An 8,469-nucleotide genomic window follows, 5' to 3' on the forward strand; every position below is an offset into this window, starting at 1 on the left:
TAGTTGTTGAAAGTTTTACCTGGTGCAATACCAGATAAGTATGACCCGTGAAATATTTCGGGTTCACATAGATTAGGGAAGGCGTTGGTTCAACCCATCGGGGCATCTTAGGAACATATACCACAAACTGCAGAAGTAAATAACTCAAGCTTGAAAGCAAAGCATGGTTGAGAAAGCAGAGGATACAATTTACCAATGGCATTATGTATCCAAGGAAAGGCTCACAAGGTTATTGAATGTGAAGGATGTTGTCGGATATCATACAACAAAGGATCTGGTGGCCCATAAGGGATCTGATGTGAGCATCCGTACTCAACCAGAAGAAGAAAGAATGCAAAGGCAACAGGTTATGGAATCATCTGAATAATTCGAAGCTTAAATGCAAAGGAATTATGATTCCAAATCGAAGGATCAGAAGCAGCCGCTCTGATCAAGGATGGATAAGTTGAATAGACTTAGGGGCATAATCGATGACAATTTGATTGGTCGAGAACCAGCTCATGTTTAAAATAATGTCTATGCCGGAAGGATAAATCCTGAGGATTGCAAGCATCCGCAGCATATTGAATCGACGAACTCAAAACGATAGTGACAAAGGATGCCAATAAGATTACTAGACTTATGGGATTAACCATAATGTAAGCAAGCAAGAATTTCAAGAGCAATAGGCTGCTGAGGATTTTCAGAAGATCGAATGGTATTTCAAAGATTGGTGACATACATGGATCAACTAGGGATGAGTGGATAATCGGTAAGTGAGAGAAATTATCTGTAGGGGTATTCATGTAGCAAAGAACTGCAAGGCAGTAGGCACCAAGTATTCTCAGAACATTAGAGAGACTTTCGGGGTATCTTGTAATAACAAGATCAACGGGGAATGATTGTATGAATGACAAGTGTACTTGGTTATCCATTGGGGTTTATCGATGGAATGGAATTGCAAAATCGAAGGCAAAAAGTATCGAGGGAACATCAGAGAGTAACTTCGGAATCTTCTAGTGCATCAAGCGATCATTTGTATCAAGTGGCTCTCTGGGAGGAAGTAGTTACAAGAACCTAGAGTTAGAGTTAGTAAAACCATTTAACCCGAGTAGAAGAGAGATAAGAGTCCCAGAGTATAGACGAGGAATAAAAGATCCTAATACCACCCAATGGCGACGTGGGCCCGTAAGGCACACAGCCATGTTAGTAAAAAGTTTTGCAATGTCTAGACTCGACTTCGGCGAAGGAGTGTGGAAGGGGGATTCCTACAGGCAGTCGACTGTGATACCAAATTGTGACGCCCCCGATTTGACCGTACACTAATCATACACGCAAACGTGTACGATCAAGATCAGGGACTCACTGGAAGATATCACAACACAACTCTAAAAATAAAATAAGTCATACAAGCATCATAATACAAGCCAGGGGCCTCGAGGGCTCGAATACAAGTGCTCGATCATAGACGAGTCATCGGAAGCAACAATATCTGAGTACAGACATAAGTTAAACAAGTTTGCCTCAAGAAGGCTAGCACAAACTGGGATACAGATCAAAAGAGGCGCAGGCCTCCTGCCTGGGATCCTCCAAACTACTCATGGTCGTCGTCAGCGGGCTGCACGTAGTTGTAGGCACCTCCGGTGTAGTAGGAGTCGTCGTCGATGGCGGCGTCTGGCTCCTGGGCTCCAACATCTGCTTCCGACAACCAGGTAGAATGGAAAGGGGGAAAAGAGGGAGAAAAGCAACCGTGAGTACTCATCCAAAGTACTGGCAAGCTAGGATCTACACTACATATGCATGGGTATCTGTGTAAAGGGGCTATATCGGTGGACTGAACTGCAGAATGCCAGAATAAGAGGGGGATAGCTAATCATGTCGAAGACTACGCTTCTGGCAGCCTCCATCTTGCAGCATGTAGAAGAGAGTAGATGGTAAGTTCACCAAGTATCATCGCATAGCATAATCTTGCCCGGCGATAATCTCCTTGTCGCCCTGTGAGAGAACGATCACCGGGTTGTATCTGGCACTTGAAAGGGTGTGTTTTATTACGTATCTGGTTCTAGTTGTCATAAGGTCAAGGTACAACTCCGGGTCGTCCTGTTACCGAAGATCACTGCTATTCAAATAGATAAACTTCCTTGCAGGGGTGCACCACATAACCCAACACGCTCGATCCCATTTGGCCGGACACACTTTCCTGGGTCATGCCCGGCCTCGGAAGATCAACATGTCGCAGCCCCACCTAGGCACAACAGAGAGGTCAGCACGCCGGTCTAAATCCTATGCATGTAGGGGTCTGGGCCCATCGCCCATTGCACACCTGCACGTTGCGAACGCGGCGGGTGAGCAGACCTAGCAACCTCCATTTGAAAGGAAGTTGCGTTACGCGGTCCAACCCGGCGCGCGCCGCTCAGTCGCTGACGTCAAGAAGTCTTCGGCTGATACCACGACGTCGAGTGCCCATAAGTTTCCCACGTAGTTGGTTAGTGCGTATAAACCAAATGGCCAGACTCAGATCAAATACCAAGAACTCGTTAAGCGTGTTATTTTGAAGTAACCGCGGACGCCGACCAGGGCCAGACCCACCTCTCACCTAGGTAGTCTCAACCTGCCCTGTCGCTCCGCCACAAAGATCCACACAGAGGGCCGTTGGGACAAAGGTCCTTTCAGCCCCCAATCCGTGAATCACTCGCGGGTGCTCCACGAGCCGACCCGACTTTAGTCACCACATGTATCATGTATAAAGTATATAGTATAAACCCGTGATCACCTCCCGAGTGATCACGGCCCAATAGTATAGCATGGAAGACGGACAAGAATGTAGGGCCACTAATGGAATACTAGCATCCTATACTAAGCATTTAGGATTGCAGGTAAAGGTAACAACAGTAGTAGTAAGGACAGGCTATGCATCAGGATAGGATAAACGGAAAGCAGTAAGAGGCTACACTACTCTAATGCAAGCAGTATAGAGAAGAATAGGCGATGTCTGGTAATCAGGGGGGCTTGCCTGGAAGCTTTGTTGTACAGGAAGAAGGGTCGTCGGTGACATAGTCGTACTCGGTGGCATCAGCGCCAGTCTCGGGGTCTAACGGGGAAGAAGAGGAGGGAAGAAACAGTAAATACGGAGCAAACAAAGCACAAAACATAACGAGGCAATCCGCGGTGCTAGGTATGCCCTAACGTGGTAGGAGGTGATACCGACGAAGGGGGAAACATCCGGGAAAGTATCCCCGGTGTTTCGCGTTTTCGGACAGATGAACCGGAGGGGGAAAGTTGCCTGTTTGCTATGCTAGGGATGTGTGGCGGACGAACGGGCTGCGTATTCAGATTTGTCTCGTCGTTTTGAGCTACGGTTTATTTTATATTAATTTTTATAAGATTTAATCATTTTTAGAATTTATTTAATTATTTTAAATCAACATTATCCAGAAAAGTGTATGCTGACATCATCATGATGTTAGCATGACATTAGCAGTCAGCAAGGCGTCGACTTGGTCAAACTGACGTGTGGGTCCTGCATGTCATACCCTGTTTATTCTAATTAGGGTTTAACTAATCTAATTTCTGTTTAACTACACTAACTCGTTAATTAGATTAATTAAACATGATTAATTAACTTAATTAATTCACTAATTAATTAATTATTAACTTTCTTAATTCATTTTTATTTATCTTTTTTTAAAACGTAAACAGGGGCGTGGGGCCCAGTGCCATAGGCACAGGCCGCAAGTGGGCACACGGCGCTAGCGGGCAGCAGGGGCTGGGCGCCGGCCCGACTGGGTGCTGGCCTAGGCCAGCCGGGGCCGCGGCGGGGGCACGAGCGCGCGGCCCGGCGACGGCGGCCGGACGGCGCGATGTGCGGTGGAGCGCGGGCGCGAGACAGGGGCGACGGATCGGCGAGTAGGCCCGTTGTGGGCTCGGCGGACGGATCGGCGAGTAGGCCCACGCGGACGGTCACCGGCAATGCCGGACATGGCAACGACGTGTCAGAATGATGGGTGTGGGTGAGCATGCGGCAAAGGGCGAGGTGAGCGCGCATCGGGCGCGACTGAGGACGACGCGAGCGCGTGTAGCTGCAGGGACCGGGGCGTGCGGGGGCTAGCGAAGTCGGGAGATGGCCGAAGCCAGGGGAGGGAGGAGGGTGAGCTCAGAGGCGCGTAGAGGAACGGGGGCGGCGAGGCTTTATGAAGCGGCGAGAGGAGGGGATGAGGACGCGGTCTGGCAGTGTCGTGGCTCCGGCGTGAGGGAACACCAAGTTGCTGTGGCGTCGAGACCGAGTCCCAGATCCAGATCGGGGGCGGCGCGCGGACGGGCGTCGGGGGAGACTCGGGGGTGAGGTGAGGAGGAGGCGGTGACAGGGCGGGGCGGCGCCAGGGATGGGCGTCGTGAGGTGGCTTCGGGCGGCGGTGATGGGTAGCGCCGGGCGGGATCGATCACGGTCCCGATTGGATCGGGATTGGGAGAGAGAGAAAGTGGGGGACGAGGGGAGGGGATGTGCGGGTAGCGGCTAGGTCAGCAGGGAGTGGGGGTTAGGTAGGTGGTAGTTGGGCTAGTAGGACACGGGCGCGGGATAGGCCGGCAGGCCGTCTCGGCCACACGGTCAACTGGGCCAAGGCCCGGTCGGGGGTAGTTGTCTTTGTTTATTTATTTATTTTTTCTTTTCATTTTAGTAACTTTGTTGTACTGTTTTATCCTTATGCTCATTTAATTTTGTTTTAAAAAATATATACAAAATCACGTAAATTAGTGTGACTAGTTTTACCACTGCCACAAAAAGTCCACAGCTAATTAAAATAGTTTAATATTCTATAAACTAAGAAAGGCATTTATTTAATTGTTTAAGCTACTGTTTTATTTATTTTAGAGCTTTTAAACGCTTTATCAAAGTTTGGTTTCTCCACCACAATTACCTATGCAATATTTGGTTCACTTCGAACATTTTAGTTTTAATATTTGAAAACTTTTATTGTTTTGTTGATTTTGAATTTTGAATTTGAATTGGTTTCGATCTAACGCGAGATTAGCAACAATAACCGAGGTGACGTGGCATCGTTAACGTGGGATTACTCTAGCTTAATTATCCGGGCGTCACATGTATGTCGGCTCGCTGGCTGCTTTGCCGCCATGAGCAGATTCATCTCCAAGTGTGCTGAACGTGCCCTTCCCTTTTTCAAAATCTTGAGAAGGCGGGTCCAATGGAATGGACCCTAGAGGCCGAGGCAGCCCTGCAGGATTTGAAGAAGTACCTCTCCTGCACGCCAATACTGGTTGCGTCTAAACCACAAGAACCGTTGCTGCTATATCTAGCGGCAACGAACCAAGTGGTCAACGCCGCTCTAGTGGCACAAGGGAGGTCGACGAAGGGGCCATGGCAACAGCGGGGCTGACGGATGGCAAACCAGAGCTCCCCCCGGCAGGGCCTGGTGCCAATAAGGCAAGGACCCCGGCAGAGTCTGACGCTGGCGAAGCAGAAGCGACGCAACCAAATAAAATAGTGCAGAAGAAGAAGATGATGCAGCACCCGGTTTACTTTGTCAGCTCCCTCTTGCAGGGGGCTAGGTCAAGGTACTCTGGTGTGCAGAAATTGCTCTTCGGCCTCCTTATGGCCTCGAGGAAGCTGCGTCATTACTTCCAAGCACATGAAATCACCGTCGTCACCCGCTTCCCGTTGCAACGGATCTTGCATAACCCAGACGCAACCGGGAGGATTGTGGAATGGGCTTTCGAACTGTCGAGCTTTGGTTTGATGTTAGAAAGCACTTCGACATTCAGAGTAGAGTCTTGGCAGAGTTCATTGCGGAATGGACCTCAACGCCCGACGAAGAGATTCAGGAGACCGCTCTCCCCGGCAAGGAAACAAGTCGCGACTAAATTACGTACTTTGACAGGGCTTTCTTGCTGCAAGGCGCCGGTGCTAGTGTTCTGCTCGTCGCGCCCACCCAAGAGCACCTCAAGTATGTAGTCCAGATGCACTTTCCCAGGGAGATGTCAACAAACAACACCGCTGAATACGAGGGGTTGCTTGCCGGTCTCAGGATCGCGACAAACCTCAGAATCAAGAAGATCATCGTCAGGGGTGATTCACAGCTTGTCGTCATGCAAGTTAACAAAGATTATCAAAGCCCATTGATGGAGGCCTACGTAGATGAAGTGAGGAAGCTGGAAGAGCGTTTTGACGGTATACAAGGGGAGCATGTTCCCCGAGTGGAGAACGGCATCGCCGACTACTTGTCAAAACGCGCTGCCTTCAAATTGCCTGTGGAACCAGGTACTTTTGTGCTTCGATTAACTCAACCATCCGTTGAACCATCGACAGGGCAGAACAAGCCGAGGAAATCAGGCCCCGACAAGTACTTTCCCGCCGAGCTCCCAGGAGCCGCCGACAAAGATGTTGCCGTGGACACTGAGCTTGCCATGGGGCAACAGACTCCGGCAAGGCGTCAAGCCCTGGCCGTAGAGACAGCCGCTCCCATGGCAGAGGAAATGCCTTTGGTCCTTGCCGTCGAGCCCCAGGCTCCGGCATGGGCACAGCATACCGTCTGATTCCTCCAAACAGGGGAACTCCCTGAGGAGCAGGAAGAAGCGGACAAAGTAGCCCGTCAGTCCGCCATGTATCAGTTTGTTGACGATGTTCTATACAGAAAAAGACCAAACGGTGTGAAATTGAAGTGCATTCTCCGGGAGGAAGGACTGGAGCTTTTTGCAAAGATACACGAAGGCATATGTGGCTCCCACATAGGGTCGAGGGCCCTTGCCAGCAAGGCATTCCGGCAAGGTTTCTTCTGGCCCACAACCCTCCAGGATGCAACGGCACTAGTAACCAAGTGTGAAGCATGCCAGTTCCATTCAAAGAAGCTTCATCAACCAGCTCAAGCTCTCCAAACAATCCCTCTTTCCTGGCCATTCTCGGTCTGGGGGATCGACATACTGGGCCCCTTTCCCCGTGTTGTCGGTGGCTTTGAGTACTTGTACGTTGCAATCGACAAGTTCACAAAGTGGCCGGAGGTGGAGGCAGTGAGAAAGGTGACAGCACAATCAGCTGTCAAATTCTTCAAGGGGCTAGTCTGCCATTTTCGTGTGCCAAATAGAGTCATCACCGACAACGGCACGCAGTTGACGAGCCGCATCTTCATGCAGTACATCCAGGACCTAGGCGGCAAGGTCTGTTTTGCCTCTGTTGCACATCCACGAAGCAACGGCCAGGCTAAGAGGGCAAACACTGAAGTATTGTGAGGCCTTCGGACAAGGACTTTTGACAGGCTACACAGGTGCGGACGACGCTGGATTGATGAATTGTCGGCGGTTCTTTGGTCAAACAGAACGACACCAAATCGAGCCACCGGCCAGACACCTTTCTCCCTCCTTTACGGGGCAGAAGCAGTTCTCCCCACGGAACTCACGTACGGGTCACCCCGAGTGCTCGCTTATGATGAGTTTGAGCAAGTGCAATTGCGGCAAGATGACGCAACGCTCCTTGAGGAAGATCGTCTTCGGGCAGCTGTGAGAGCAGCGTGCTACCAGCAAGCCTTCCGCCGCTACCATAGCCGCAAGGTTCATGCCCGAAGCTTTGAGGAAGGCGACCTTGTTCTTCAGCACGTTCAGTCGGCCAAGAATTCCAACAAGTTGACGCCAAAGTGGGAAGGCCCTTATCGGGTAATACGAGTCACCAGGCCCGCCGCAGTCCGCCTGGAGACCGAAGATGCTATTCCAGTGAGCAACACCTGGAACATCGAACATCTTCGCAAGTTTTACCCATAAGGCGCGGTTGCCGGGCTCCCCTGTAGACCACCTTTTGTACAAGCCTTGCCGGCGAGGCATGTAACCCTTTGTACAAAGCCAGGCGCAGACCCTGAGCATAAATAAATGAAGCACTGGCGCCCTAAGTTTTAGCATGCATGCTAGGTTGAGTCTCTCCCTCGGTTAGGGATGATAGTGCTTAGCGGTGACTAACCCCTAGCATAGAGGTCTAGTGTGCATCTCTATGTTCCTTCCCGTCCTTTTTAGGTTCGTAGGTGCATGGAAATTTCTGCCGAGCTGTTTGGAGGAAAGAGAACAGGCTGGCGCCCCGACCCCGGCAAGCCAAGGTTGCCGGGGGCTGCGGATCCAAAGGTCCGACCGCGGCAAGCCAAGACTGCCGGGGGCTGGAACATCAAATAAGTTTTTCATCCCCCACTCCCTACTTCCGTATGAAACTTGAACGTACAAGACTTCGCTCACTCTTATACCATCATGCTCCCTCTTTCCCAAGTCCAAAAAACCTTTCTTTGGGCCGAGACTTGGTTGTAGCGCGGTAGGAAGGGAACGGGCGAAGGGCCCAATCCTGCTTTGCCCCTACCTCCGCCATGGGCCTGAGTGTAATCGAGCTACAAAGCAGGAGGACGGCAAGGACTGTTGCCGGGTTACAATGTTTATCTTAAGATAACGAGGACTCGTTCCTTGGTGTGGCCCCCGCCCACACACAAAACTAACCCGGCAAACACCCTT

The sequence above is a fragment of the Triticum aestivum genome, chromosome 2D (genome assembly GCF_018294505.1).
Source record: "Triticum aestivum cultivar Chinese Spring chromosome 2D, IWGSC CS RefSeq v2.1, whole genome shotgun sequence".
Classification (NCBI taxonomy): Eukaryota; Viridiplantae; Streptophyta; class Magnoliopsida; order Poales; family Poaceae; genus Triticum; species Triticum aestivum.